This window comes from Aquarana catesbeiana, linkage group LG04 (genome assembly GCF_042186555.1).
Source record: "Aquarana catesbeiana isolate 2022-GZ linkage group LG04, ASM4218655v1, whole genome shotgun sequence".
In the NCBI taxonomy this organism is placed as follows: Eukaryota; Metazoa; Chordata; class Amphibia; order Anura; family Ranidae; genus Aquarana; species Aquarana catesbeiana.
In genome coordinates this window covers 336,220,156-336,242,338 of record NC_133327.1, presented here as the reverse complement: position 1 = coordinate 336,242,338, position 22,183 = coordinate 336,220,156, and the positions used below count along the sequence as shown (strand labels likewise).

General features: G+C 41.1%; 1 protein-coding gene and 1 long non-coding RNA gene across 6 annotated transcripts in view; one reads left to right on the top strand and one right to left on the bottom strand.

Moving 5' to 3' along the window:
- The window catches only part of ANKRD6 (ankyrin repeat domain 6), a 345,397-nt gene that overhangs the window by 244,031 nt on the left and 79,183 nt on the right, over positions 1 to 22,183 (bottom strand). The gene's annotated exons all lie outside the window — the stretch shown is intronic.
- The window catches only part of LOC141140113 (uncharacterized), an 84,090-nt gene that overhangs the window by 56,804 nt on the left and 5,103 nt on the right, over positions 1 to 22,183 (top strand). The gene's annotated exons all lie outside the window — the stretch shown is intronic.

Here is a 22,183-nt window from a genome sequence, read left to right as displayed (position 1 = left end):
AATCGATATTCACTTACTGAGATTTTTATTTTATTGTTTAACAAAAAAAAATGTAGCAAAATATATATTGGCCTAAACTGATGAAGAAATTTGATTTTTTTTAAAAAATTTTATTGGATGTGTTTCATAGTAGAAAGTAGAAAATATTGTTTGTTTTTTTTTCAAAACTGTCGGTCTTTTTTATTTTTATAGCGCCCAAAAAAAAACAAAAGACACAGAGGTGATCAAATACCACCAAAAGAAAGTTCTATTTGTGGGAAAAAAAGGTTATAATTTGTATTTGGGTACGGTGTCGCATGACCACTCAATTGTCAGTTAAAATAACGCAGTGCAGTATCACAAAAATGGCCTGGTCATGAAGGGGGGTAAATCTTTTGAAGCAGAAGTGGTTCAAATAGGATAAACACGTTCCATATATGTGTTAACTAAAATCCACTTGACGCAATGTTTGCTCCTAGCAACATTACTAAAGAGGGATTTACAACATTATCCAAACAAGATAATGAGACTAAAAACATGAAAAGCCTTTCATTCCTCAGTATTTGGAAGATGCAGCAAATTTTAGGCCATTAGCATAAAGGAAAAACATGCTGTCCATGTTGTATAAATTAGTGCAATTGTTCTCCCTCTGTGCCCCTATGCCACTTAAATAGCAAAGAGTTCACATTCATGCCTGGCAAGTGAAATTCTCCTTGGCAGAAGGTGACATCATTGTTTTAATCCAATCTTGAAGAATACTGAAAACAAAAAAGGACCCATAAGCACAAAGCTTAAAATACAAATAACGGCAAAATAAAGACAAAACATTTTTTTTAGTTTTGGATAGCGTGGAGAGATATTACAACACCTGTCAGTTTGTATGGCTGTTTGTGCCCTCATTAAGGAGTTTTACCCTCTCTATTTGTCCTGTTTACTGTTATCATTGAAAGTGAAAGTAAAAGAAAATCCCAAATTTTGGGTTGTCCCCAGAAAAGTAATAGAGGTGAAATATATGGGGACACTGGTTCTGGTGAGCTGGGGGTTCTCAAGGGATTCCCTTAATTTGCAGGGAGTTTCTCACTTCCTGTTTTGGCTATAGGACAGGATGTGAAGGAAAATCTCCCCAATGAGACATAGATGGCAAAAAATAAACTGACAAGGGTTATGACCCTCCCTTAGGCTAAGTTCACACTGGTACGACACGACTGTTGTACGACTGTCTATCTGCCTTTGCCCTGCAACATCGGTCCTACTTCCATCTGACTTGAAAGAGGACGACTAAGACATTGCTGGAAAGAGATGGGGCTCAGGTAATTAATTGGGGGGTGCTGGGGAGGCTGCTACATACAGAAGGTTTTTTTTATCTTAATGCATTAAGATAAAAAAACCTTCTGCTTTTACAACTCCTTTAAAACTGTTGTAAACCTCAGACATGAAATATGAACAAAGCATATCCTTCTATAGTGTGTACTTGTCACAATTAAGAGCACTACATTTCCATCTGCTGGCTTGTTCCTCTGCTATCAGCATGAATCACTTGTGACAAGTTCTCCTGACACCAAGAGAAAAAAAAGGGGACAGGGGAGGGACCTCCTGCTGCTTGACTTCCTTGGCTCTGTTCATGTGAGCTGTGTGAAGGGAGGTGTGCTCCTTTCCCCAATCAATTCTCAGAGCTCTCCTCACTGAGCTATGCAGAGTGTAATTTCAGCTCTCCGCCCCCTTTTTTCTGACAGCTCAGCCAAGCTTTGTATATTCTGGACTTTTAATGGATGTAGAGAAGAGAAGACTGCAGATAAACAGCTAAAACTTATGTAGGAGGATTTATTTCATTGCTGTATATCACCTGAGGCCAGTCACTTCACTGGGTATATGTAAGGGTTTTCAACCACTTTAAGTGTCACAGATCTTCATAGATTAGGATACATGATGGGCATATCCAAATGGACAAATATTTAACAACAATAACTCATCATTTGCGACCCCAGAATTTATGGAGTTTTTAATTACACTATAAATACTCTGGACACAATTACATGTATTGTAATTGTAGCCTGGTGTACATCCACTGATCTGTCTTGTGAACTGATCCAAATCTGTGGGTTATGAGAAATGGCCCACCCTAAACAGGATACTGTGCTAAACCTGTGGGTAAATAAGAGAACCAGAACCTTCGCTAAAGTGAAGAATGGGTTTAATAATAAAGTTGGCAGTGCCTCCACCCAGGACAGGGCCTCTGTAAATAGAGGGGATTCCCTTCCTGGAAAATGAATCAGTAATCTAAACAAAGTAATCGGGAGCCAAAGAACTACTGCAACCAATATGTAACATTTACTATAAGTAAACAGATGCACACCAGTAAAGAAATAACACAAGCTTCATATAGGAAGTGATTATTAACAGTACATACATCCAAAGTACAAACAGGTATCAGCAAAAGTGCCTGAAAGGAGTCCTGCTGGCTTTGTGCACATATATCCAGGTATGTCTAGTTAATATTAAGCCGTGTACACACGACTTTTCGACCGGACTGGCCCGACGGAACGAATCCGTCGGACAATCCGACCACGTGTAGGCTTCAGCTGACTTTTTCTGTTGAAAATCAGACGGACTTTAGATTTAGAACATGTTTTAAATCTTTCCAACAGATTGGAGTCCGGTCAAAAAATCCGTTCGTCTGTATGCTAGTCCGACGGACAAAAAAGGAGGCAAGGGAAGCTATTGGCTACTGGCTATGAACTTCCTTATTCTAGTCCCTTCGTACGTCATCACGTTCAAACCAACGGACTTTAGTCCGTTCGTGTGTGGGCAAGTCCAGTCGTTCGAAAGTCCATCGTAACTCCGTCGAAAGTCCGTCAGAAAGACCGTAAGACCTTTGATGCTAAAAATTCCACTCGTGTGTACGCGGCATAAGAGATACCTCTAGATGAATGTTGCTGCTAGTAGCAGGGAGCCCTGAGGATGATGTGGCTTCTGTCTTTGTGACAGACACCTGAAGAGAAGATCAGAAGCCACAGGGGGATCCTACAACTGTTGTCCAACCAGTCTAGAACAGAGCTTTTCACCAGCAGGAACTGTGTGATGGCACTGGAACTCAGAATCAGCCTATCTACTCTGTGCTTTAGTCCCTCCCTAATAGTTTCTAATCTTACATGCAACCGGACCTCTAAGCCTATGATCCCGGCAAGACCACCAGAAGCCTAACCTGGCTCTAGCCTATACTGGTTATTGAGCAGCAAGCTAAAACTATCTACAGAGTCCCAGACCAAAAGGTACTCTGTAGCGTAGAAAAAGGGATCTGTATATAAATAAAATAACAAGACCCACATACATAATATATTTACAGACATATTTTACGACTTTATTTTACAGTACCTATAGGTAAGCCTTATTATAGGCTTACCTATAGATACAAATAATCCATGGACGTTTACTTCTTCTTTAAACCTTCATATCTGTTACACTATATGTGGTCTCCCACAGTAACACAGAACATGGAAATGTAATTATTTTAGTAAATATAAACTACTAAATACCTTTTCTCATAAGCAGTTAGAGCAATCTTGTGACTTCTATCAGTGTCCAGCCAAACACTGGTTAAAGCTTGTAGGAGGGGTTTTCTCACTGTCCTGTGAAACTGTAGGACCCCTGACCCTCTGTCTGGAGAGCGCTAAGTGGCACTGTGCTGATCACATGCATCCTCCCAAGAACAAAAAAAACCTCTCTAGCAATACACACCAAACTGAGCATGTGCAGCCTGACTCCATAAACTGTGTGTTATCAGGAAATTATTAGGAGTCAGTGGAAGGAGGGGAGGATCAGAGAAAACAGCATAAAACAGCCTTTGTACACAATGTGCCAGATTAACCCCTTAGGTTTTACAGTGAATATAACAAGCATGCTTTACTGCATATACTATTTTACTGTTGTGGGTTTAGTAACACTTTAAAGCACAATTCCAGACAAAACTTACTTTACAGAGGTTCTAACCCTTCTACATTCTATACAAAACAAATAAATGTTTTGGTTGGAGATCTTAGAGTGGTTGTAAAGACACTTTTTTTTTCTTGCTATAAACCCCCCCCCCCCCCCCCCCGTTAGATTACATTATGTGCACCAGTGTATGTTCTTTATTAAAAAAATATGTAACTGTATACCTTATTTCAGTGCGCTTCTCGGCCCTCACGTGATCGCCGGCCGCTGTCTTCCCTCAACTGACAACTACACTGCCACATTTTTCATTGCCTTCAATGGGAAGGTGCGTTTTTGGTGCGTTTTTTTAACTACCCGATCATGCTCCAAAAATGCTGCAAGCAGGATTTTTTTCACCACAACGGAAGTGCACTGCCCCAGTGTGAACACAATCATTGATTTTAAAGGAAAGCATCTTTCCTGAGCTTTTCAGAAGCTTTTTTTAATGCAAAGGCGCTTGAAAACTCCTCAGAGTGGAAGTAGCCTGACTATACTAATTCACCAAAATATTATTAAGATTTTTTTCTATTAGTTGGTTATATATTTCTAAGGAATTCTCATGGAGGCTTCAAACAGACAGAAGCATGCCATATGCATGTTATCAGATTATGTTGTTTAGATAAAAGAAATAAAAAATAATGGTTGGCACAGCATTACTGGCAAAAATGTGTTTGTTTAAGATCAGCATAAAATAAACTTGTTAAGTCTCACTAGTCAAATTTTCACTGTGAGATTGCCAATGCACACTTACTTCAGGTCTATTTATTCTAAATGCAGTCTGTTGATCGCTGTTATTTTTCAATAAATCTGGCATTTGATTAAACTATAACTACAGGGCTAAAACAAACCAACTGCAGTAAACACCCACTTACATAGAGTATGCAGCTTTCTGCTCTATAGGCCAGCCTTTTTCTACCTTGGGTGCCTTCTGGGTTCTTCATGGTTGCCTTGACAAAATGCCTAAAAAATTGCCCCAAACTGACCATAAATTGTCAACAAGTGGGTGGATCAGGTCTACCTTTTTGTTAAACAAAGCCACAGGGTTTTATTGTGCAGCACTAGAACCTTGGGGACTGTATGGGCCAGATGCTAGCGTCTAAGAATCAATGACATCATAGGTTGATAAGGTGGACATCACAAGCCTGTGGACATCCTAGTTTGCCCCTTCTCTGCTCCTCTCTTTCAGCTCTGGGGTCAATTTAGCTAAGTGAGGGAGAGAAACACTAAATACTATTCAGTACCAGTGTGCAAAGGTGTATTTGCTTTATAAGAATAAATCACTTCTAATGTTGGGTGTCCTACGTGCTATCTACGATATGTAAAAATATTAGTTTAGTTTTTTAAACTTTATAATGGGGTGCCTCGAGACTGTGCATAATTTAAAGTGTGTCCTGACTGAAAAAAGGTTAAGAATCCCTGCTATTCTATGTCACTCTTTGCTTTTGTTACCATGTATGTAATATATTGTTTGATTCAAAACAAAGGCACAGAGACACACCAAAGGGACATATTACAACTATTAACAATAGCTTTTGCAGCACCCTGAAGTTTAGGCAGGGATTCTCCTCACAAATTTACTTGCCAGGAGTAGTTACCCTGGTTGATTGCTAGAGATCCATTGATTTCTCCCTAAGTTTGGCCTTGTTTCACTTTTCTCTTCTACCACTAGGTGGCCGGGTATTTGGTGGTACTAGATATAAGAGGGCAACCCAAGGTCAGGTTATGGGTATATGGGGTATCTCAGCCAATGGGCAGGGGTTTTCTTGAATCCCTTGGCCTGCTGGGAGCACCTACATATTCAAGTGAGCTCAGGTAATCTGTGTTCTGTGCTACCTGGATGGCTGTCTGAGTGGATGTGTGTCGTGTGCCCTAGGCTGTTGGCCAAAGACTGGGTCCATCTTGGGGGTGTCTGGCTGCTAGGCTGTGTGAGGGCCTATCCAGAAGCAAGAGAGCAGCGCAGGGTTGGGCTTGCAGTCCAGCCAAAAGTGACGGTTCTTCTGACCGGAAAACCTGTCAGTGGTCTGAGGTAGAAGGGAAGCTGTTGAAACTAAAGGACCAACCACCTGATTAGCAGGGACCACAGTGAGTAAATGAACAAGTACCGGAGCAGCATTCTCACCGAACGGGCACGGTGGAAACTTCAGGCAGTGGTCAAGTCAGGGACCCAACCAGCGGAGGTGATGCTTGCAGAGCAGCCTTGTGTGTCAAGCCAGGGACTGAGCAGGCCAGTGGGGTGAAGCTTGAGAAGTATCTGGAGTGCCAATCTAGGGACCCAGCAGTGATGAGCGATGTGAGGGTGACGCTTGAGGAAGATACCAGGAAGATTAGAGGAGTTCAAGGGATTCAGGGTCAGTGAATCAAAGGGTCTAGTGAGAGACCGGGAGCTCAGTGTGCGGAAGAACTACAAGGAGAAGTTGTAGTGAAGGTGAAAGAACTGTTACGCTTTGTGTTAGGAACTGTTAAAGACTGCTGCCATAGGAGACAGTATTCTTGCACGTGCAGATGTGGCTTCTTGCTGGAGGCCTTTCCCTGCATGGCTGTCCTATTGAAGTCTCTGAGTCTACCAATTGAACTTGCCACTACTTAAGGGTGTCCTGGCCCTAACCCTCTTTCCCCCATAAAATATTGTAAGAGAAATAAATATCTCTTTCAAGAAGTGCCTGGCGCCCAATAACTTTCACCTTGCACCCACTATGCCTCACAACCCACCATATACAGAAGGATGTCAGGATCTCTAGCCCTGGAGGTCCATATTAGACTGAAGGAGGTCGGAGACCTTGCTACACTATAATAACAAAACATCAAAAACACACATATAAACCATCCTATACAGCAGTTTTTTTTAACCAAGGTGCCCAGGCAGTCTGGGGTGCCTTCAGGTTACTTCAGGGGTGACTTGGCAAAATGATGAAAAACTGCCCAAAAGTTGTATATACGCCAGTGGGTGCATGAAACCTGCCTTTTAGATATACAAAGCCACAGGTTATCATTGTGCACCATTATAACCTTCTAGCTGCCAACGTCCTAACAACCAATGACGTCATCGATTGATATGGAGGATATCAGCGCCTACACAACATCCGTGTTTTTCCCCTCTCCATCAGCACTGGAGACACATTGGCTGAACGAGGGAGAGAAACTGAGGGAGAAGAGAAACACTAGAAGACTAGTCAGTACCAGCGTGCAAAGGTGTGTTTGCTTTGTAAGAATAAATTACCTCTAACATTAGGTATCCTGTGTGTGTGGATGTTGCTGTGATATGTAAAACTATCAGTTTCGTTTTTTACATTTTGTAATGGGGTGCCACGATATTGTGCAGAATTTTAAAGGGTGCCTTGACTGGAAAAAGGTTGAGAAACACTGCTATACAGTATAGTACCGGTATCAGCTGTACAGGAAAGTATTCACATTGCTTTATTATTTTCACATTTTGTTATGTTACAGCCTTATTCCAAAATGGATTAAATTCATTATTTTCCTCAAAACTCTACAAACAATACCCCATAATGACAACGTGAAAGAAGTTTGCTTGAAATCTTTGCAAATTTATTAAAAATAAGAAACAAAAAAAATCACATATACATAAGTATTCACAGCCTTTGCCATGACACTCAAAATTGAGGTCAGGTGCATCCAGTTTCCACTGATCATCCTTGAGATTTCTACAACTTGAATGAAGCCCACCTGTTGTAAATTCAGTTGATTGGACGTGATTTGGAAAGGCACATACCTGTCTATATAAGGCTCCACAGTTAACAGTGCATGTCAGAGCACAAACCAAGCCATGTAGTCCGAGGAATTGTCTGTAGACCTCCGAGACAGGATTGTATCGAGGCACAGATCTGGGGAAGGGTACAGAAAATTTCTGCAGCATTGAAAGTCCCAGAGAGCACAGTGGCCTCCATTATCCATTATGGGACAAAGTTTGGAACCACCAGGACTCTTCCTAGAGTGGGCCGCCTGGCCAAACTGACCAACCAGGGGAGAAGGGTCTTAGTCAGGGAGGTGACCAAGAACACGATGGTCACTTTGACAGAGCTCCAGCGTTTCACTGTGGAGAGAGGTGAACCTTCCAGAAGAACAACCATCTCTGCAGCACTCCAACAATCAGGCCCTTATGGTAGAGTGGCCAGACAGAAGCCACTCCTCTGTAAGAGGCACATGACAGCCCGCTGGGAGGTTGCCAAAAGGCACCTGAAGGACTCTCAGACCATGAGAAACAAAATGATCTAGTCTGATGAAACAAAGCTTGAACTCTTCGGCCTGAATGCCAAGCATCATGTCTGGAAGAAACCAGGCATCGCTCATCACCTGGCCAATGCCATCCCTACAGTGAAGCATGGTGGTGGCAGCATCATGCTGTGGGGCTGTTATTCAGCAGCAGGAGCTGGGAGACTAGTCAGGATTGCACTGACGCTCTCCATCCAACCTGATGGAGCTTGAGAGGTCCTGAAAAGAAGAATGAGAGAAACTGTCCAAAAAATAGGTGTGCCAAGCTTGTAGCATTATACTCAAAAAGACTTGAGGCTGGAATTGGTGCCAAAGGCGCTTCAACAAAGTATTGAGCAAAGGCTGTGAATACTTATGTATAAAGTGATTTTTTTTCATTTTTTATTTTTAATAAATTTGCAAAGATTTCAAACAAACTTCTTTCGCGTTGTTATTATGGGGTTTTGTTTGTAGAATTTTGAGGAAAATAATTAATTTAATACATTTTGGAATAAGGCTGTAACATAACAAAATGTGGAAAAAGTGAAGCTCTGTGAATACTTTGCGGATGCATTGTATGTAAAAATACAAGCCTGACAAATGGCGGGGTACACTAGAACAATTCCTAACTATTGTAATTTTATTGTAAGCTGTTAAAGTGGGAGTAAACTTCCTCATATGACTTTTACCTATAGGCAGTGCTGTATCGTGGCCTAAGCCGACAAGGCCCAGGCCAAGACAAAAAAAGACTTGGGGGGCACACCCTCAGGCCTAGGGCGGCACTTTGCAGGGGGGCGGCAAGAAAGAAACAGCCTCCCCCTGGCTCCCGTACGAAAAAGAGTCCCTGCCGGCTGTAGCACCGTCTTATGGGCACTGCTGCCTATCAATATTATATTACTGGCCGGGTGAGGACGTTCAGACAGATCGACGGCCACCAGCCACTCTTAACTGTTCTGGCGGCCAGCGCCAAGTCTTTGTGTGGCACTAGCACTGCAGCCTAATGCTCCACCTACTCTCCTCTGCAGCATCCTTGGGAGGAAGTTATGATATGTAACTTCCTCCCGTACAGAGCTCTGTATAAGTAGCGCGGAGAAGAAGGAGGGAAACCCCCAGCCAGGTATGATATCATTTCAATATAATTAATTTAATTTCTATAAACATCCTTCATGATCCTGGTCGCCTTGTACTCCTATCTTATAAGATATTTGGACTTGTGTTTGCTGCCACAGATATATTACTAACGGAAGGAAACTACACTGGACATAGCATCTGGCAAAAAGACTTAATCCTGTTCAAAGGCCTTGATCAGTCTGTTTCTTTAGTAAAAAATAAAATATAAAAAAAAAAAAAAATTGACATCTTATGATGAGGACAGTTAAAAGGAACCAAAAGCCTTTAACTTAATTAGCCTTCCTAAAATAGAAAGAATCTGCTTGTCTCACTTCCATCACAGAAGAGTTTATTTGCCTGTGGTCAAATGTACATCCAGAGCTGCTAGTTTATAGTACATTTATAGTACATAGACTATATAATATTATAGAACCGTTTATTGCAAAATGCATGCAGCTGTTTCAGGCTAGCTGGCCATCATCAGTGCAGTGTATGAAAACCATTGCTTTTAGGGCTGGGTTCACATTGGTGCGATGTCAGACATCACATGTGATTCACACTGCACCGCTGTGCAAATCACATGCGATGTCTGTGGGATGCAAACTCAGCCATACAGATTGTATTGCCGAATTTGCATTGCATTCGGACCAAACTCATGCAGGACCCTTTTTTTGGTCCGCACCAGAATCGGATTGCATGGGTGTTCACACCCATGCAATCCAATTCCTGTCCGAATTGACAGTTCGCACTGCTATATGCAAACCGATCTGGGGATGTCCTTAACTTTGTATTGAGACTCCCCCTCCTCCCCTGCCTGTCGGATCTTGTGACAGTGCCCATCCCCGCAACTCCTGCTGCTCTCATAACACTTAAAATCTTACACAATCCTCCTTCTTTCCTAATGACAAGTGCTCCTGTCTGTGTGTTTTACAAAAAAATGCCACCAAATTTCAGAGTGGCTCCCTGCGATCAAGTGACCCACCGGCTCTCTCTCTCCTTTCCTCCTCGCGTCCTGGCTCACGTCAGGTGGGGGAATCTTGGCCCCGCCCCTTGCATCTTTTAGCCAGGCAGATGAGAGAGATGGCAGGTCACGTAAACGTGGGAAACCGCTGTGAAATATGATAAATAAGGCATTTTTTTTATAAAACACACAGACAGGAGCTTCTGTCATTAGGGAACCAGCAGGATTATGTAAAATTGGCAAAAGTGGGTTAACAAACCACTTTAAGAATTTTTGTTTGAAATTCTATCCATCTATGGCCAGCACACAGAATATGTCTTATAATAAAGGGGGATAACATACAAACACAGGACAAATCTTATCATTAAAAGTCTCACGTCCATCAAATATCCAAAAAAAAAAAAAAAAAGATTTATTGCTTCTTTTAGGATAGTGGGTGGAGCCATGAAAATCATTGCTTTATGCCCCAGTGGCCAAATGTACAGTACATAAACAATCTTTGTTTATTGGTACATTTACAGCCTAATATTTTCAGGCTAGCTGGCCATTGTTATTCTAAAATGGGAAACGAACCACTTAGGTTGGCCATATTTTTGTACAATTTTACTTTTAATAAGATATTGCCTGTGTTTGTTTGGTAACCCTCATTAATTTAATCTAAACTGTAAACATTATTCACATACAATATACTAGAAAGACCAAAACTAGAGGTGCACTGAAACATATCGACCGAAACTGGTGTTTTTTTCATTCAGCCGAAAGAAAAAAAAGTGCAGATAACGGTACCGAAAAGGGGGGGGTGGTCCGCCCCGGGTACCACACATTGCAGGGGTGTCATCCTGGCGCACTCCAGTCCTCCCCTCTCTCCTCCTCTCCCTGTCACGCAGCATGACGATCTCCCTGTGTCACAAGCCGCGGTAACAAAATCCCGCCTCCTGTGATTAGGAGGCACGCTAATCCAATGCCAGGAAATTGAATCAGTGTTATGTCTATCATAGGAGGCAGGATTTTTCTACTGATGCCGTCTGGCCCAGGCAATTCTAATCTAGCTCTGTGACACAGCGGGAGATTGCAGCTCTGTGTGATCCGGGCACTGGTAGGCTGCATCTGATGGGCACTGGTAGGCTTCATCTGATGGGCACTGGCAAGGCTACATCTGATGGGCACTGGCAAGGCTACATCTGATGGGCACTGGTAGACTGCACCTGATGGGCACTGGCAAGGCTGCATCTGATGGGCACTGGTAGGCTGCATCTGATGGGCACTGGTAGGCTGCATCTGATGGGCACTGGTAGGCTACAACTGATGGGCACTGGTAGGCTACATCTGATGGGCACTGGTAAGGCTGCATCTGATGGGCACTGCTAAGGCTGCAATTGATAGGCACTGGTGGGGTTGCATCTGATGGGGACTGGTGAGGCTGCATTTTATGTGCATTGGTGAGGCTGCATTTGATGGGCACTTGTAGGCTGCATTTGATGGGCATTGATGAGGCTGCATTGATCTCATGTATTATGTCTGCAATCTTTGACTATTTCCTGTATCATGTCTGCTAGAGGTGCAACAAATGAAAATTTTGCTAATACTATTAGCAATGTGTTCAAGTTTAAGTAAGAGATTGCAGACATGATACAAGAGATGGTTAGAGACTGAGATCACGATACAAGAGATGGTTAGAAACTGCAGACTGCATTTTTCTTGAGCTTTTCTTGCACTCAAGGTGCCAATAATGGCCAACAATAAATTCATATTAATTTAATTTGATGATATTAATTAAAAAGTTGAATATAATACAATTATATATACAAATATAAATATTTCTAAATATATAAATCTTTAACCCTTTGTTAGGACAGACGTGTTCAAATCTAGTTTACAACTGATAATGAGATCTGCCGACACAGCGCAGAAAGGGTTAATTATGGTAAACAAACACCAGTCCTCTCCTTAACATTACATAGAAGGAAAGCTAGGCAGGATTTTGAATGACCATGTTTAGCTTTTTATATACAAAGGAAAGTGGCATTACTGCCATACATTAAGAGGATGGTACGAAAATAATTTCAAATGCACCACAGTGGCTCAACATTCACATGGTTCAGAAATAATGACAACAATATAAATATGTACAAATCACCTGGACCAGATGGCTTACACCCACCATCCCTCAATGAACTGAACTCAGTTATTTCTAAACTATTGTTTCTTATTTTGAAGTCTTTTTAATGACAGGCCTTACAGTTGTGCTCAAAAGTTTGCATACCCTGGCAGAAATTGTGACATTTTGCCATTAATATTGAAAATATGACTGATCATGCCAAAAAATTGTCTTTTATTTAAGGATAGCAATCACATAAAGCCATTTATTATCACATAGTTTTTGGATTCTTTTTAAATCATAATGATCACAGAAATCAGCCAAATGGCCTTGATAAAAAGTTTACATACCCTGGAATGTTTGGCCTTGGTACAGGCACAGAAGGTGGCACACACAGGTTAAAATGGCAATTAAAGGTTAATTTCACAAATTTGTGGCTTTTTAAATCACAATTGGTGATTTAATGAGTTTGTTAGCTCTCACGTGGATGCACTAAGCCAGTTAGACACTGAGCCATGAGGAGGTAGAAAAGAACAGTCAAAAGACCTGCGTAACAAGGTAATGAAACTTTACAAGAATGGAAAGGCATATAAAAAGATATCCAAAGCCTTGAATATGCCAGTCAGTACGGTTCAATTACTTAATAAGAAGTGGAAAATTTGGGGATCTCTTGATACCAAGCCAAGGTCAGGTAGATCAAGAAAGATTTCAGCCACAACTGCCACAGGAACTGTTCGGGATACAAAGAAAAACCCACAGGTAACCTCAGGAGACATACAGGCTGCTCTGGAAAAAGATTGTGTGGTTGTTTTTAAGGAGCACAATACGATGATACTTGAACAAAAAATAGCTGCATGGTCAAGTTGTTAGAAAGAAGCCTTTACTGCACAAGTTCCACAAAAAAGCCTGGTTAGAATATGCCCAGCAAGACCTTAACATGCCTCATTGGCTTTTTTGTGGCATTGGCACAGTAAAGGCTTCCTTCTGGAAGCTCAACCCTTAACCATGCAGCTCTTTTTTGTTCCAAGTATCGTTGAATTGTGCTCCTTAAAAACAACCACACCGTCTTTTTGGAGAGCAGCCTGCATTTCTCCTGTGGTTACCTGTGGATTTTTCTTTGTATCCTGAGCAATTCTTCCGCCAGTTGTCAAAAGATCCCCTAATTTTTCACTTCTTATTAAGTGATTGAACAGTACTGACTGGCATATTCAAGTATTTGGATATCTTTTTATATCCTTTTCCATCTTTGTAAAGTTTCATTACCTTGTTACACAGGTCTTTTGACTGTTCTTTTCTACCTCCTCATGGCTCAGTGTCTAGCCTGCTTGTGAGAGCTAACAAACTCATTGACTATTTATACACAGACACTAATTGTGATTTAAAAAGCCACAAATGTGTGTAATTAACCTTTAATTGCCATTTTAACCTGTGTGTGCCACCTTCTGTGTCTGTAACACGCAAACATTCCAGGGTATGTAAACTTTTCTATCAGGGCCATTTGGGTGAGTTCTGTTATCATTATGATTTAAAAAGGATCCAAAAAACTATGTGATAATAAATGGCTTCATGTGATTGCTATCCTTAAATAAAAGACAGTTTTGGGCGTGATCAGTCATATTTTCAATATTAATGCCAAAATTTCACAATTTTTGCCAGGGTATACAAACTTTTGAGCACGACTGTATATCAATAGAATAACACAAGACAAATCATTACATTACTTATTTATAATTGGGATCAATAACTTTACCCAGCAATTACAGACCTGATTGACTTTTTTTGCAGGGACAATAATGAGGAGATTGGTAAAGGTCAATATAAATAAATAATAAATATCATATCAGCATTGATTTTGAAAGACTAAAAAACCTCAGGAGCAAATTAAATCTAAGTCTTTGCAAGTGAGGACTGGGGGGGGGGGGATAAAGCAAGCCTGTGATAGAGCAGATTTGTTTTTTCTAATTAACCAATATGTTCTACTTACCTGCTCTGTGCAATGGCTTTGCACAGAGCAGCCCCGATCCTCCTTTTCTGGGGTCCCTCGCCGGTGCCCCTGGCCTCTTCTACCTTCGAGTAACTTCCCAAGCCACTCATGCGGGATGGATCCTGAACCGTGCTGTGTCATCAATTGACAGACACAGTGCGGCTTGGCTTGGCCCCCGCCCCCTGCCATTGGATTAGATTGAAAGCAGCAGGAGCCAGTGGCTCCTGCTTCTCTCACTGAGTCCAGTATGGAGGGAGAGAGAGAGCAGCACTGATGCTGTAGTGCACAACACTGGTTTGAGATGGCTCATGTAAGTATTTAGGGGGGGTAGGGGTGAGCCACACCTAAAATGTTTTTTTTTTTTTACCTTAAAGTGGATATAAACCCTTACATACCGTATACTGAGTGCAGTGAACAGCCTCAGATGATACACAGAGATGAACAAATCTCCCTACATGAGTTTTACATGTATATGTGCTATTTTCAGCTTTCAACTGTTTAGAAAGTGCACATCGTGTGCACTGGGCGTGGAGTCTGGGCATACACTGTGTGAGAGCTAATTGGAAGAAAGGCACATACCCTCCACTTAGACAGAGAAACAAAGAAATATGCAGAGCTGTACTGTGAAAAGACAAGCTCTCTGCTTATCTATCTCTAAGCTCCATCTCCAACACAAATTTCCAGCTGCTTTTTTCTCCTGTGTCGGAGAACTTGTCAGAAGTTATCATGTTGATAACAGAGGGATGAAGCAGCAGAAAGACACGGGACTTAGAGCTTTGGAGAGAGATAAGTAAACACTACAAATACAGTTCCTTGAAAAAGTATTCATACCCCTTGAAATTTTCCACATTTTGTCATGTTATAACCAAAAACTTGTATTTTATTGGGATTTTATGTGATATGTGACCAACACAAAGTGGCACATAATTGTTAATTTGAAGGAAAATGATAAATGGTTTTCAACATTTTTTACAAATAAATATGTGAAAAGTGTGGCATGCATTTGTATTCCCCCCCCAAGTCAATACTTTGTAGAATGCCATTTTGCTACAATTACAGCTGCACGTCTTATTGGGTATGTCTCTTCCAGCTTTGGCTCCATCTTCCCATCAACTCTGACCAGCTTCCCTGCCCCTGCTGATGAAAAGCATCCCCACAATACGATGCTGCTACCAACATGTTTCACAGCGGGGATGGTGTGTTCAGGGTGATGTGCAGTGTTAGTTTTCCGCCACACATAGCATTTTGCTTTTAGGCTAAAAAGTTCAATTTTGGTCTCATCTGACCGGAGAACCTTCTTCCACATGTATTCTGTGTCCCCCACATGGCTTCATGCAAACTGCAAATGTAACTTATTATGGTTTTCTTTCAACAATGGCTTTCTTCTTGGCACTCCTCCATAAAGGCCAGATTTGTGAAGTGCACGACTAATAGTTGTTCTGTGAACCGATTCTTCCACCTCAGCTGTGGATCTCTGCAGCTCCTCCAGAGTTACCATGGGCCTCTTGTCTGCTTTTCTGATTAATGCTCTCCTTGCCCGGCCTGTCAGTTTAGGTGGACGGCCATGTCTTGGTAGGTTTGCAGTTATGCCATACTCTTTCCATTTTCAGATAATGGATTGAACAGTGCTCGGTGAGATGTTCAAAGCTTGGTATATCTTTTAATAACCTAGCCATGCTTTAAACTTCTCCACAACTTTATCCCTGACCTGTCTGGTGTGTTTCTTGGCCTTCATGATGCTGTTTGTTCCCTAAGGTTCTCTAACAAACCTCTGAGGGTTTCACAGAACAGCTGTATTTATATTGAGGTTAAATTACACACAGGTGGACTCTATTTACTAATTAGGTAACTTCTGGAGGCAATTGTTCCACTAGATTTTAGTTAGGTGTATCAGAGTAAAGGGTGCTGAATACAAATGCACGCCACACTTTTCAGATATTTATTTGTAAAACATTTTGAAAACCATTTATCATTTTCCTTCCACTTCACAATTCTGTGCCACTTTGTGTTGGTCTATCACATACAATCCTAATAAAACACATTTTTGTTGTGACATGACAAAATGTGGAACATTTCAAGGGGTATGAATACTTTTTCAAGGCACTGTATATGTGCATAGGTCAGATTTCATGAATGGGGTTTACAACCACTTTAATTAAGGTAAAAAACCTTTACTCTTTGCAACCCTTTTAAGGTTGCTGCAAAAGACAAGTAGGCTTTCTTTATAGGATGGGAAGATAAAACTCCACATACAGAAACAGTTCTTTACTGTAAGAGCTTTGAAAACGTGTGATAGTCTTCCCTTGAAGCTAGTTCTAACTGATTTGGCTTGCTTTGAAAATTGCATTTCTAAATGTATTAAGTGTTAATGGCTACTAATTTTTTTTAGAAAATTACAATGTATGATGTTGATCCAAGGAAATATGTGACTGCATTGGGGGGTTATTACATGTTTTTTAAAGTGATACTAAAGGTACAGCTTTTTTTTGTTAAAAATAAAAACATGTTATACTTACCGGCTCTGTGCAGTGGTTTTGCACAGAGCAGCCTTGACCCTCCTATTCTTGGGTCCTCTGAAAGTGCTCCTCCCTCCTGCTGAGTGCCCCCAGAGCAAGCTGATTGTACTGGTGGCACTCGAGTGTGTGCTCGCTCCCGAGCCGCCTCTGTGCATCACACAGACACAAGAGACACACGGAGTGTGGCTCAGCTTTGACAGCAGGGGGAGCCAATGAGGAGGAAGAGACCCGGAAGAGCCTGGGTGGGGGGGGACCTGCAAAGTGAAGGCTTTGCTATGCATGAAGGTAAAAAAAGCCTTTGGAACCACTTTGAGGTTTCTATCAGCTGTGGGTTTAGGGTTCTGAGACAAGGTGTATTTTTTTCTGATTTATACTTACCTAGGTGGATGCAGCATCTGTACCCCGGCGCCTCTACACTGAGAACCGAGCCACAGAACATCGCCAATGGCTCGGTTCTCTCACCTCCTCGAGAGGAGAGCTGTTGACTGTCAATAGGCAGCTCTCCTCTCTGCTCCTCCACGCTCACTGGAGCGCTAAACTGTGGAGGGGCGGGGAGAGGCTGTCTCAGCCTCTCAGCGGCTGAGGCGGCCATCAGTCCAGGTACCTGGTGGATCCAGACTCCCATTGTCATGATGGCGTGGTGCCTGGACTGATTTCTGTGACGTCAGCAGAGAGCGGACTTCAGACTGCTGAAAACAGGTCACAGGAGTGCAAAACGAATTACACTCCTGTGACCCATAGGAGAAGCCCAGCCAAACGATCTCAGGCTGGACTTCTCCTTTAACTATTAAATAGGATCATCAAGATTGCACTGGCAAAGTAGTTTATCTCACCCGTTTTTATCACCTTTTTTGTCTTGTTTATTTACTATGTTTTCCTGTATATTATCAATTCTACATAATCGTCCTTCTTTACATAAGTGTAAGCAATCGCGCATACACACTTTCACCTCTCATTACCAAATGTTTTTTAAAATGTAATCAGCCTTAGCCGTGAACTCTCTTTTGGTATCCATGGTTACAAGAAGACAAGAGAAATGGCTGACGCTGTGGCATGCATCAGGGGTTTCTTAGTCATAACATACCAAATGGCCATTAAAAGCACAGTGAACCTGTATGTGGGTGGTGTGTTAAAGACGACAAAACTTTGTCATAGTGCAAATATCTGAAAGAAACAGCACATGCACTAGAAATTATCACTGCAAGATTTACTTCTAACAGAATACGCCATCTTTAATTACTAAAGATAAAAAATTCATAAAAACAAAAAAAAAGCCCAGGATCTTTGCATTCTCTAACAAACACCATATGGACATCTTATGTACTCGCTCTATGCAGTATTATACAATCCAGTTAGATTCACATCAATCAAATCACCATGATGCAAATACATCTTCTATTTTCTACTGCCCTGCTAAGATAATGCTAAGCAATGGATCTGATTGAGGAGAAAGAAAATTGTTCATATTGGCAACCACATGCTTCTAGTGAACAACAAACAAATGTGAGCTTTATCAGATTCTATAGATAATACATTGTGTCCTTTTCTACATTTGTGGGCAAATTAGTTAGACATTTGTGCTATCAGAATTAGGCCCCTTTCACACGAGGCAGACTTCCACGGAGCCCGCCTCGGTCCGCCGGCTCAGCGGGAGATCAGTCCGTTGATCTCCGCTGAGCCGGCGAATGACAGGTCCCTCTCTGCTCACTGAGCGGGGAGGGGCTTGTCAGGCGTCGCTGCCGACCATGGAGGGATCGGATGAAAACGGACAGCATGTCCATTTTCATCAGATCTCACCCGATCCGGACCTGGACATAGGGCCATCCGTCTGCTTCTAGCGGATCGGACCGGGTCGGATGTCAGCGGACATGTCTCCGCTGACATCCGTCGCTCCATAGGCTAACATGGAGCGCCCGTTCAGGTCCGTCGTCAAAACTGACAGGCGGACCTGAACGGTCCGATCGTGCGAAAGGGGCCTCAAGGCAACCAGTTGTTTATGTTTGTTATCTGTGGGAAACTTTACATCAAGTTAATAAGACTATTTCACACTTACCTTTGACTGATCCAATGTTTTGCCTTCCCCAGAGAGAACACTATATACTATAATATTATAATTTAAAAAAAAAAGGCATTTGTTTTAAATCCGTAAACGCAAATTTGCATTGCTTCTTTAAAGTCCCTACTAGGCCAATTCTGACTTTTCTCTCCTAAAATCATTTTACTTAGGAATCCAAACGTGATATATTTTTTAAACAGAGGCCCTAGGGAACAAAATGTTGGGTTTTGCTGTTTTTTTTGCATGTCACATGGTATGTGTGCAGCGTTTTTTTTTTTTTGTGTGGAAAAAATAAAAACTTTAATACCTCTTTTTCGGTAACATATAAAAGACAATGTTACGCCAAAGTAAACAGATACCTAACATGTCACGCTTTAGTAACACAGGAGGTCTGGTGTTAGAATTCGCTCTGACATTCATGGCAATACCTCACGTGTCGTGCGAACAATGCTTACATATGTGTGTGGGACATAAGCATTCGCCTTTTACATTTTTTTTCACTTTTATTGCTATCACAAGAGATGAACACCATCCCTAGTGAGTTACCCATGGGCAGTGACAGTTACTCTTTACTGAAACATCTAGGGGCTATTAGGCCCCAGATTTCTCCTCTGACCTTAAAGGTATTTTAGTTTGATCAGATGCTTTCACAAGCCAATAATAGCTTGTTTACATCCAGGTAAAACCAGAAGTGACAAAATAATAGTCGCTTCTGGTTTCTTAGACCATATAGGTGACCAGGAACGTGTAAAAGCAATCCAGCAGCTATTTAAGTACTAGGATTGCTTTTACTTTAATGAGCATGCAGGCATCATCCCAGTATCACCACTGAAAGTCCAGGACATCATATGATGTCCTACGGGCAGGAAGTGGTTAAACACAAATCCAAAATTCTAATATATTGCAGCTTATGAATGAATTATTCATTTAGGCTTTTCACCCTGTGATCTGGCCAGTAACACACCTCCTGTAGTAGAGCACCTACTCTCTGGATGAATGAGCACAAGGGGCACTTGTTGGACAGTAGCACTGTTAGCCTGGGGAGGGTTATATGTACTAGTAGATTTAGATACACTAACAGATCGCAGCCAAACCCCAGCTAACACTTTATAAGCAGTTAGAGCAAATAGCTTTTTTTCCTTTTAGGATAAAGGTTTTACATAAACAACCCCATGCATTTTGGTAAGGGGTTCCCCTTGAAATCCATACCAGACCCAAGGGGCCTGCTATGGATTGGGGGGGGGGGGGCAATGCTGGTAATGTTTTTCTATTTTTTTTTTTTTTTCATTCAGCAGTCAGCCCATTGGTAAGGACACGGTGGCCGGCTTACCGGATCGCTCCACAAAAAACAGAAGTTATTAACTGTGTGCTTGGCGGGCGAAAATCCCGCCGAGCGCACAGAAGATTCGGTGCTGTGAATGGCAGATCAGATGTTCGGCCAAAACAGTTCACCCATCTTTATTCTGCATGTTTCATTTATGTACATTGTAACAATATTTATAATCTGTTACAATGTATTTTGATTAGTCCTATAAATAATGTTGATTCCAGGTACTACACAAGTAAAAAATTGTTCTTATTAAACTCTTGTCATCGATTCTCCGTTTACAGTAATTTGCTCTTTCTAGTGCCCTCCTGTTTTTGCTGTTTTTTTTTTTTTTTAATTCAGCATTCAAACAAATAATTGTTTTTATTTTTCATATCTTTTTTGACAAGTTTATCTAATTTTTCAATAAATTTGCATGTTTTGTACTAGAAACGTATAGATCATTGCAAATGGGACAAATCATAAAGTAAATTTGGACACATGACAATCAACAACATTGAAAAGGTTCCTGCACTACTTTGATGTGGCTTTTAATGCGACTTTGATCCAGAGAGACTCTAAATCGCACGACTTTGGGGTCGCAATAGTGGAGACGTAGCCACAGTATCTTTACCTGTTTATAATACTAACATTGTTACCCTCCTGGCCACACACCCTGAAACAAAGGGGCGAGGGTACATTTTTGCTATATGTGTTGGAACGAGATACCATTGAATTCAAGTACATTTTTAATAAAAAGATTACTGCATTTATTGGTGTTTTTTTCCCTAAAGTTACATTTCTATATTTATTTAAAGTCAGGTGGAAACATTGCAGCATATTCTAGAAGTTGGATTTCCCTCATTTTAAAGACAAAAGCATTTGAGTTTGTAGTTTATAGCAATAACCATTAGAGATCCCAGAGAGAATATCATTCAATATTCCTTGTCAGACCTAGTGTGAAGGTCCTGTGGGCATTTGCTCACCATCTCTCATGTTATTGGTTGTCAAGCAGAGTACATCATTATGGTTTATGGGCACTGTCCATAGAGGCTAACTACATTTGCTTTTAATACTGCATACAAGGTACAAAATACTTAGAAATCAAAACAAATCACATCTGCATTGTAATAATGATGGGTGAATGAATTAAACAATTTAATAAATATTATTTCTTTTCAGTGGTTTTTGTTGACCACAAATTAAAAACTATTTCTCCATAATATAAATCACTAAACATAAAAAGGTGTAAAGAAAACATGCATAGAATACATTTTGAGCTAAATATTTATTGTACGCATGGCTTATTTTCACCTTTTTATATGTTTAGCACTGTATTTTTTTATGGAGAAATATTATTTCTTTAACCTTCAACACACAAAATGCTGGAAATAAAACAATGCAAAAAGTGCAAACATGTTCTGACCCACTGTAACCAACTGCATTGTAGCTGTCACTTAATGGCAAATGTTTCTAGAATAAAAAGAAAAGTGAAATACCTCTGACTTACTGTAAAAAACCAGCACACATTACCCAGATTGCATATTGTTATTCTACCAAGCTAAATGACCAGTTTACTTGTGCATGATGTTGATTGTACTTGACATCTGTTTACCTAAATTTGATTGGGACATAAAGAGGTAATGTAATGGAAATCACTTCCCCACAAAGAGAATGGCCCATTTTCAGAGGCGCACAGTGGTAGCAAGGGGTCACAGGCAGTGCGTTATTAGCATCCCTATCACCATGGATGATCAATTGGTACTAGGGAGATTTTATTCACTGATTTGTGCAACTAATACAAGTGCACCAGAGGTAGGTTCTTGTTGCTTGAAGGCTTTGTAAGCATGATGTGTACTGGTTTCATTTTCTTTGTCAGAGCTGTGTAGTTAAGTGTGATTATGCATAAAAAGCTAGCAGATAAAAAAACTTTTGGGTAAACCAAAGATTTGCTCACACTTGAACATATTGAACAAAAACAAATGCAGTCAACGG